The 10,623-nt window shown below is 42.1% G+C and overlaps 1 long non-coding RNA gene across 1 annotated transcript in view; it reads right to left on the reverse strand.

The window, feature by feature from the left end:
* LOC309876688 overlaps nucleotides 1–10,623 on the reverse strand; it is an 89,377-nt gene extending 78,754 nt beyond the window's left edge. Inside the window, exon 1 of the long non-coding RNA XR_014317236.1 lies at nucleotides 10,535–10,623. This is a non-coding gene — a long non-coding RNA (uncharacterized lncRNA). The remainder of the gene's footprint in view (nucleotides 1–10,534) is intronic.

The raw sequence follows: 10,623 nt of genomic DNA on the forward strand, positions 1-10,623 counted from the left end.
TCATAAGTAACTGCTGCTAACAGCAAGAATTGCAAATGCACTTTAGGCAGTAGTTGGAATAAAGCAGCAAAACCAAAAATGGAAAGATAGTCTGTTATAACTGGTATTTTTGCCTCTTTGATGAGTACATGCTAATTGATAGCCCAATTGTCATCTCCATTTGCAGCCAAAATTATTACTGGAAATAATTCTTTTTTTTTTTTTTTTTTTTGTCTTTTTCTAACTTCTTCACTTGAAAAAATAGTCAGTGCCTAATTATTCCAATGAATGTTCAGCACTGATTCAAACAAATTCGTACTTGGTATGATGCTGATTGCTAAGCAAATCTATGGATATGGCTTCTGCTCTAATTGGAGTACTAATGTGCCTTCTCAAACTAACATACATTTTCAATGTTGTATTTAAATGACACAAGAAATGTTATGTCACGGAGTAAGTTCAGTTAGGGCACATAAATATTTGATTCAGATGAAACAGCTAGTGAGGTGTGCTTCGGGCATTGTACAACCAATACGCAAATTCTTTTTTTTTTTTTTTTTTTTTTTTTTTAATGAGTTCTTCCATTCTGAGCTCACAATCTGCTTTTGTGCCTAGTCACAATAGTAAAACAGAAGCACGACATCGTCTGTGGGAAACGGATGGCCAGTTCCCCTGAGGTCTGACTCACAGGATATGCATATTAATGTATGCACAGTAAGTGAGTGGTTCATTATGCCTTATAAGCGTCTTGTGTAGTGATGGCACAGAGGTAAGGCTGCTTCAGTTTACACACCCTCAGTCAGCACAGAGTCCAATAAAGATGCATGCCTTGTTTTTTTTCCTCTCTTTTTGTTTAGTAATAGTTAACATCTACCCCTTAATTAGAATATACCCTTAAGCAACAATTTCCCTAAGGATTATATACCCATAATGTAAAACCCAAGGTCATTGGATTTATTCCTTCCAAGGGAAAGGACAGATAGTGTGCTTATGGATACCACTTATAGCAGAGCACCCAGTACTGGCGATTTAGCACAGGAAAAAAAAAATACAGACTTCTATCAAAGAACAGCAAGTGTACCTTTAGCAAGCGACATTGCCACCTGTTGATCCTCTTTTACTTCCTTGAGATGTTCACACCTATCATAAAACCACAGACAAGATCACAGCCCAAAGTAGCTCTTGGTGCATCACAGGCTCATCTACCTCATCTGGAACATTAAGAGACATATTTTGTGAGCAGCAGAGGGAAGGGAGAGGGGCCGCACATTTACATTCACTCTGCACTTCATCCAGGAGGAGATCATTATAGTGGTTGGATTTCAGGAAGACAACGGCCAAACCAACTGCGGAAAAAGCAGCTGTGCTGCTCTGCTACATGGATGAGCAATGTTCTAGGTATAGTGCAGGTGCTAGCTTCCATGCCTAAAGTCCCCATCAGTCCCAAGACTCATGTCACTCCCTGGCATATGCCAGCCAGCTCCCAAGCACAAGGAAGCACAAAGAAGCACTGGGTATGAGGAAGTCAGTGGATTTTAAATAGTGTAGCACTGTAGTACAAGTCTTTTCAGGATTAGACCCTCCAGCAGCTGATGCTTTGTCAAACCATCTAAGAAACAGATTATTACAAATAAGATGTTTCTATAATCCCTTTGTATTTCATAGACTGTAAGATTACTTTTCAAAGGCAGCAAGTCAATTCAAAATAAATGCCTTTATAACAATACACAATCACTGATAATTCTGACTGTGCAATTCAAACACCAAGTATTTTCTCGGTGGCTGTCATTTTCTAATTTTTGTATTAGGACATCTGTTTTACTCCTTGCAAGTAAAATATATCCAGCCATGAGCAAAAATTCAGCTCTCATTTCATTGTAAAAACCTCAATATCTAAAAGCACAACACCTGAAAAATATTTCGGGCTTCTTTGTGTGTGTGCAGATAACATTTATTTACAAAAATAGAAGATGCTGTACCTTTACTTACACAGATACATGATTTTTTAGCTTACTGGAATTCTGCCTTGTACACTTTCTGCAAAATTCGTAGTTGCAAATTTCAAGGCAGTTCAAAAGGACTTGAGAGATAAAAGAATATATCTGCTCAAAGGTATTCCCGTTTATTTATTTATTTATTTATTTAAAGGGACACAGCTTGGTAGGTATCTCTAACTGAACTGGTATTATCATCTCCTATTGTGAATGTCAGAAGAATTTTTCTTCTTCTGTTAATTCAATTGTTTTTTGTGTTTGGTATTTGCTTATTGCTGTGCTTCAGTGTGCATTGTGAAAGGAACGACCCATACTCTTTCCTAGGTGGTATCACTTTCCCCTTTGCATTAATTGCAGACATACTTAGGAGAAACATTGAACTTAGACACTTTTCTGAACACTTTTGTTTAAAAAAAAATGTTTTATAAATTCTAGCTTATGAGTAGAAATTATTTGTAATGATTGAAATTAGCAGACTGGATATTTTTCCTACCAATAGAAACTTGACATTAATTCAGTGAATGATGCTCAAGGTACAGTTTTATATAAAAAGTTATTCCTATTTTATCCAGTTTATCCAATTTGTGTAAAAATTTTAACTGAGAGTAAGACAGATGTAAATCCCATTTGGAAATTGCTCTATTCCACACACTCCTGCTTATGAACAAAACTTCTAAAGGGATTAAAACTGAGCATACCAGATCACTGCAAACATGATTGCATTTACAAGCTCTCAAAACTTGAATACTTCACCTGTGTGGCAACTACGAAATAAGGGCATACTAATGTGATTCTAATTCAGGCAAATAAACAGAGATAATGGAATTCCACTTTCTGCTGGCCATTTTTATCGAAAGGACCATTGGTAAAAAGCTGCTGTGTCGAGGGTGGTTTACTGACTCGGTGTATACATGTGCTGTGTTGTTTGGTGCTGCTGAGAGTGAGAAAGGCAGCTTGTTCAAGGCCAGCATACGCAAAGTAACTCAGAAGAACGAACCTTTCAATGTTAATGCTTTCCATTATTTCAGGGGGGAAAAAATTATGCTGATTAGAGGAATATTTTATTTGAATTGTCTGCATAAGGAAGTAGAGAAAGGCCAAAATAAAGTTTACATGACTGGTATTGAGCCACTCCTGAGGGGCACAGCAAAGCCCTGCATGTGCCTCACACATTCCCAATGGTTTCTGGCTGTCCTTGAACTTGGCTGTTCCTGAAAATTGAGGGTTTGGGGCACAGGTGTAGTTATTGACCCGCTTTACACTGGAAAAGCAGCTGCGCTGTGATCTTAATTTGCCAGTTAAATGGATTGGATAATTTCTTTAGGCTTCCTGTATGATGACAGCATGTATAAATATTACAAAATGAATCAATTGCCCAGGCTGGTTATTTTCACTAAGAGATCTCTAACAGTAAAAAGGGAAGAAACATCATCTAACAATTATGTTACAGCAAGTGGCAGCAGTCCCCTCTAGCCAAGCCTTCCTCAGCATGGGCTTCATGCAAAGCTGGCCTTCAGCTGCCATGCTCGTTCTGTCAGACCTGATTGCCCAAACATGTGCAGGTAGCCCTTGATGGTCATGGTTTTGCCAAAAAAAGCTATCAAAATAAAACAAAATAATAATAAAAAAGCATCTAAAGAAAAGCCAAATAATAAATCACGATGAAACAATAATGATGATCCATACAGAAGCTGCTGTTGGTAGCAGCCATAGATGCTTTCCTAATACTGAAGGAAATTTGGGTTTAGGAGAGCAGAAACTGGATTTTTAGGGTGCTGGACATTGCCCTGCAAACAGCTACAGCAGCACAAATGATGAACAAGCTTTTGCAGATGTTTCTGCACTGTTAGGGAAGGTTCTCATCTATACCAAAATCAGAGGATGACAGCAAATTGTACACAAGCATGTGCTTTTTACAAGAAACCTGTCACAGGTAATAGCAATATTAGCTGTGGCAGGTCCAGGTGTGCATCAGTCTCTGTTGCCAGACAGACAAAACCCTGAAAACCTCCCCTTTTGTTACATTCCTCCTCCACAAGCTGTTCACTCACTTTTAGCAAAATTCACCTGTCAGGAACTCCCACTCGTGTGGGTTTGGTGATGACAGCAATCTTAGAAAATGCTTTGTGCACTGCAAGACTTTCACCTCCAGGACCTCAGATTCAAATAACTTTCTACTTCCAAAAGTGACAGAATTGGTAACTTAAAAGAGTGGAAATTCCCTTTAGGGTTGGGAAGGGTGGTACCCAGAGCCTTCTGGGCTACCCTAGGAGTCCGGTCCTCCCGTGGGTACTGCTGCGTCTTGTTTTTTTTTCACATTGTGAGAAATGAACAAAGATGCTCCTTCACCTGCTGACTTCGCTCATCTTATTCCTAAAGAGTTGAATGATGAGGAGATTACATAAATGAAAGAGCTGGGGGGTTCTAGGAAGCAAATGCTGCTCTCCGTTTTCTGCTCTCCAAGTGCACTTGCCTGAATTTGGAGTAACTTCATTGAATTCCAGGTAGCAGCCAGCCTAATTAACCTTACACAGTTACTTTCAGATGTATGCTAGGAGTCAAAAGAAACTATATTAATTTTACAGCACAATTTCAGTTGTGTTTACTGAGTCAAGAGCTGAAATAAAGGAAATATAAATTCCTGTAAACCATTGACTAGAAAGTAGAGATATTTGTAATCTTTGAGACGGTGCTTCCTAGCAAAACAATATGCTGAAATAAACTTCAAAACTGAAATCTATTTAAGCAAGTGACATTTTAAAAATTATTTTGTTCTGGGTTGAGAGGAACTTTCCCTTCAGCACATCCAATAATTGTGAGTGCTTTTAACTAACCCATCCGATTTTTGATGTCAGCCCATTTTTCTAGTGTAAGATCTTTGAATGTAGAGGACTAAAAGCCATATACGAAGCTAATTGAACTCAAATCTACTTGTGTGTTATATACAGCTTGCAAACAAAATTGAGTGGACGTTTTTGGCTCCGCACCCCTTCATTCACACAAGCAGGGTTACGGCGCTGGGCAGCGCAGAGGGCTGGCGGTCAGCAGCATCACCGAGTGGTGCAAAGGCACTGTCTGGGGGTGCACAGCGAGTGAGAACCCCGAAGAACCTGCTCACCATGCTCACTGAACATGCCTCTGTGGTTTTAATGCTGTGCTGCACAGCCAGTTAAAATTGCTGTACCTCTGGTAGGGTAGCAGGTTGGAGATGGCACTTGGATTGTTGCCTTTAACCTCTTACAAAGACTCTTGAAATAAAAAAGAGAAAATGCTGCCTGGAAGATGTGTGTGAGTATTATTCTCTTTGGAGCCAGCGCTGCTGTTGTTGCTTTTGATTGCATTCGATTTTCTTTCTCAGAGAAAAGTTTCTTCATGTGTGAAGCATGCTCAGTCACCAGCATATGGTTCGGTAGAGCTCGGGGGGGTGACTGTTGTGACATGCTTATAATGCACATGGCTACCATCTAGTAAAGATGGCAGCAAACCCATTCTTCGCTTTGCAGGAACACAGAAAGCAGATGGAAACTGTTTGCTCTGTAAACAGCTATAAGGAACTCCTGCTCTATCTCCCTGGTTTTCGTTCAGATCAATAGGATCCTTCTGTCCAAGGTATTAAGATAAATCCAGGAAATTTTGGTATTGATTAAAGAGAGACATTTAAAAAAAATCAATCATGCTGCAGGCAGAGAAATATTACTGCCTTGAATGTGGAGGCTTGTTAATCTTGCTAGATAGGATGGAACCAAAGTACAAACTCTTATGGTTCACAGCCCCAGCTCCTGGTTCACAGTCCCACGCTTCTCTCACCCACCTCTATACCTAATTAAAATAACCCCCAACAAGAGCTGGTGCTTGGCACAGGCTCTTCAAGGCACCTGCTCCTGCTGCATCCCAGCCAGACACACAACCTGCAGGCACTGATTTGACAGCTCCTGCTTGCCAAAACGCACAAAAAATATATGTATTTCCTTGTCGGGAATGGGAAAGAATGGAGAGGGGAAGCCACCAAAAGTTGTGCTGAGCAATATGACAAGAGGGAAAGGGCTGCTGCTGGCTGCTTGGTGTTGAATTCACCACTGCTAGGTATCATCAGACACCGATGCTGTGAGTACCAGTTCCCCTGGCATTTGTAAAGGGTTGGAGAAGTTAATAACCTCAGAAACATTCAATTTCCTCCCAATTAAAAACATAAAATCCTCCATCACAGAATATGGGAGAAAAAAAGCTACTCATCTGATAGAAATTCATATTTACAGAAAATAGCATGAAGGTTGGTGCTTGCATAGTGAGACAGTTACTGCTGATTTATTAGACCTTGTACAGTGTAATGTGGGGCTTTAATGGTATTTTACATTTTTCAGTGGTTCCAGTCACCCAGCTGCAAACCTTGGTGGCTTAAGATGACTGCTGTTGCATTTTCCTGTGTTTGAATATCCTTCTCCTTCTATCACTGGTGGACATCTGATCGTGCACTGAGAAACACACTGTCCCATACTTTGCATGTCTATACCCAAGTCGGAACGTGCATTTTGTGTGACTGTTACCTTTATATAGGAAGATTACATGAAGGTTAAAATCCAGCTCACTCTAGTTGTGTAACCACTGATTTTGGTAGAAAATTAGGCTATTGAAATGAGCATAAGTCAAAAGCCTTCACCTGGAATGTCTTTTAAATTAGTGCTATAGAAACAACCACAGGCTTTGTATTTTGTATTTGCCTCTTTGCTTTCATGGGGTTTAATCAGTCTCACACAAACACACAATGTATGTTGACACCAAGAAGGATGATTTCCTGAGTGCTTCAGCGCCAGAGCAATAGCAAATGATAAGGAATACTTTCTATTTCGGCACATTTACAGAAATAGGAGAGCCAGTCCCCTTGTCTCCCCCCAGTAGTTGCTGATGCTGCAGGTGGATGCATGTTGTGCAAAGTTTGACACCCGTGTGCTAATCGCCACCTCGGTATCAATTAGTTTTGCAAAATACCACATTTACAACTTACTTGGTGGAGGAAATTATATTGACCTTATGCTGCCAGCAAACTAGAGAAAGGAATAACAAAAAGAAAAGAACAGTAGTAAATGACATGCTTGTGTTTACTCTGCTAAGAGTAGACATCTAAAGGCGTCTCTTTGCTTTCAGTGGCAATCACTTTCCCATCCTTGGGAGAACACAGGAGAAGTGATTCTGAGACACTCAGAAAGGCCCTTTCAGTAGGAAATAAGCGGGAATTTGATAGTAGGTGTCTTTCAGATGATGAATTTTGGCTAAATGGAAGTGTCCAGGAAAGGAAAAATGTTTAGCCTAATATGCTACAGATTAATTTTGACATGCCAGAGAGAACAAACCCAGGAGCACTTCTCAGGAAAGGAGCATGGGGGGATCACTTTGCCTTTTCCACACTTCTGGGCTCTCCCCAGCTTACTCCCACATTGGCCATACAAGTTCTGAAGTCTTCTCCTCCAACCCCAGCTCTGAAAGGAGCTGCAGTCACCTGTGTCTCCTTACACTGCCTGGGTTTACAGTGTTCTCCCCCATGCGAGATCAAACTGATTCCTCTGAATTATACAGAGGAATAAACACTCACTCCTGAAATCACTGCAAATCAGGTAAAACCCATCAGCAATTATACAGGATCAAGCCAATACTGGAAAAGATTGTTCATACCCATATAACGAGGCTCAATCTTTGCCCTTGGCTCTTAGTGACTGCAAGTGACATCTTGATTTTTTATCAAACTTTATATTTTTCCTCCATCTCCCAAAATGTAGTTATAATTAAACAACCTCTCATGAGCATCAGCTGTGCTATTAGAGAAGAAATTAAACATTTCTAAGTAAATCTAATATATGATGGGAAATTTTAACACAGCCATGAGATCTGTGAGATCATTTAAACAGAAATTACCTTATGTTAGAAATGGCAGTTACAGGCTGAATCCCCAGCACTTCAGAGGAAATAGAGGGAAAAAAAAAAAAAAAGTGAAGAATTTCTTCATTATTTCTAATCTCAACCGACCCTCTTTTAGTTTAAAGCCATTCCCCCTTGTCCTATTGCCACACCCCCTGACAAGAAGTCCCTCTGTAGCTTTCCTGTAGGCCCCCTTAAGGTACTGGAGGTACTGGAAGGCCTCTGTAAGGTATCCCTGGGGCCTTCTCTTCTCCAGGCAGAAAACAACCAACTCCTTCAGCCCGTCTTCATGGGAGAGATGCTATAGCACTCTGATCATCCTCATGACCCTCCTCTGGACTTGTTTTAATAGGTCCATGTCTTGTGCTGGGGGCCCCAGAACTGAATACAGTTCTCCAGGAAGGAAGCAGACTAGACGGCGAAAATCACCTCTGACCTGCTGGCCATGCTTCTTTTGATGCAGTCAGGACAGAGTTGGCTTTCTGAACTGCAAGCACACATTGCTGGCTCACGTTGAGCTCCTCATCAAACCAAACCTCCAAGTCCTTCTCCTGAGGGCTGGTCTCAATCCACTCTTCACCAAGACAGTTTGGCTCAAAATCATAGAATATTCTAAATTGGACTGGGACCCACAAGGATCATCAAGTTCAACTTCTGACTTCACACAGGACCACCCCAAAATCAGACCATATGTCTGAGAGTGTTGTCCAAACACTTCTTGAATTCCAGCAGGCTTGATGCCATGCCCACTTCCCTGGTGAGCCAAAGAGCTTTTTGGGCTCTAGCAGCCAAAGACAGGTTCCTGGCTGCCCTTTAAGCCAAGCTGAATAAATCCATAGCAACTCCAATGGAGGAGACTTGGGAGATATTTTCTAAAAACATCATTTGATTAAAGGATTTTAAAGAAATTGTCTTTGCCCCCCCCCCCAAAAAAAAAGGCAAGGAGAAATGGTGCCATGCCAGAACCTCTTGTTCAGAGTGATGCTGCTGCTCCCAGCAGCTCTCTGGCTGTCAGCCCCTTGGCTCAGCACTGGTCATGGAGGCATCAGTCTGGCTTTCAGCCACACTTTGCTTTCCACCGTGCTGGCTGACTTCCCGGTGTCTAACAGTGTCTGCCTCAGGAGCAGAAACACAGCTTGTGGCAGTGAGGGCAGGAGTGTCACTGCTGGTACCCACTGCTGGTAAACCAAGGATGCTGTGGGCTGGGCAAAGGATTCCCAGTGCTGGAGTCCCAGGCAGCACTAGCAGTGCCCCATGTTGCCAGGAGATGAGTCCACAGCACTATTCAGCATTGTCAGTCATCTCTGCTCTAAATTTTTTCCAAACCCCAGAAATTACAGCTGGGCATTATTAGCCTCAGCCCTATACCCTTCAGTATCTTTCTAGCACCCCATTGATGATCAATATATCACATCTTCTGCCCTGGAAGCGTGGCTTCCCAGAACAAGCTCTAGCTGCCAGACAATTCAAGTCTCCAAGCTCTCTTCTGCTGCAGTTAGGCAGCACAGCCCACAGGGCTACATGACAGGGTGGGTGCCCTCGTGGGGACCTGCCCCTGCTGTTCAGCAAATTCTGTCATTAAAACCCACCCCACAGGTGGATGGGCACTCCACCTGCAGAGAGAATAGCTTCAGGGGGAAGCCAAAGGCTGGTCTCCTTCCAAAGCCATCCACAAACACCACAAAATCAACAACGATGTCCATTCAGAATCTTCCACTTCTCTAATATGAGGCGGGTAAAGAGCAACATCTGAATAAATATCTTCTCCAGAAACTACTTTTGTCCCCTCAGGCCATTTTAAAATAAGAACTGCTAGCTTTGGGGATATACTGAAGGAGACACTTGTTGTGTCTCTGAGGCTGATTTCTGACAAGCCTTTGAAGCTGCTTTGAGCAGTACTGGGTTTACCCCCACCACCACTCTCTCAGCCTGCCATACAGACCATCAATAAATACCCATCACCACCTGCCTGCTCACAGGTACATTTTTAATGAAGCCTGATAGGAGGGTGCAGAATGGAGGGAAAAATATTTTCAAAAAGCTGTATTTAGAAAAATGAATGTAATACATTTTTATTTGTATTACCCCCACCCCCCTTTTTCCCTTCCTCTCCCCTTTGATTCCTATTTATACCAACTCAATAGTGCAAAACCCAGATGTTTGCTGCTGGCTGTCTGGAAGCCAGGTGGATTCACAGCTGTGCTAGAGCTGAGGTCTCCTTTGCCAAGGACAATATCTACTTTTTGCACTATTTCTATTTTTACAGAGCTCATCATGCTGGGACCTAATCAGTGCCCAAGCAATTGGAAAATGGGATCTGCTGTTAGCTGGCAGCCCAGAGCCAGAAGAGGAAGCCAAGCTGGAGAACAGTGACGCTGGTCAGCAAAAAACATGGCCAGCATTGGCAAAGCCTCTGGCTGGCCAGCTCTGCTGCAATAGGGTCTCCTGGGCGTAGAGCACAGTGTGGGCAGAAAAAAAATAATCATATCCACCACCCCCCAAAAGCAACACAGTTCGTCACAGTGTTATTTGGAGGTTCATGCCCAGTGCACCAGGCCAACAAGCACACAGAGTTGGAATCCACAAAGACAGCAAATATTGTCTTACCCAACCTTCCCCCCACCTTGGATTGAGTCTTTGCACTAACATACCTTGTAGGCCTCCTGGTGGTGTTCTAGCTGCTTCCTTAACTGCTAAGCCAGCTTTTCTGCTCCCTATTTTTGTGCCGTGATCACCTTTT

Source organism: Aythya marila (genome assembly GCF_965140915.1).
Source record: "Aythya marila genome assembly, chromosome: 3".
Lineage (NCBI taxonomy): Eukaryota > Metazoa > Chordata > Aves > Anseriformes > Anatidae > Aythya > Aythya marila.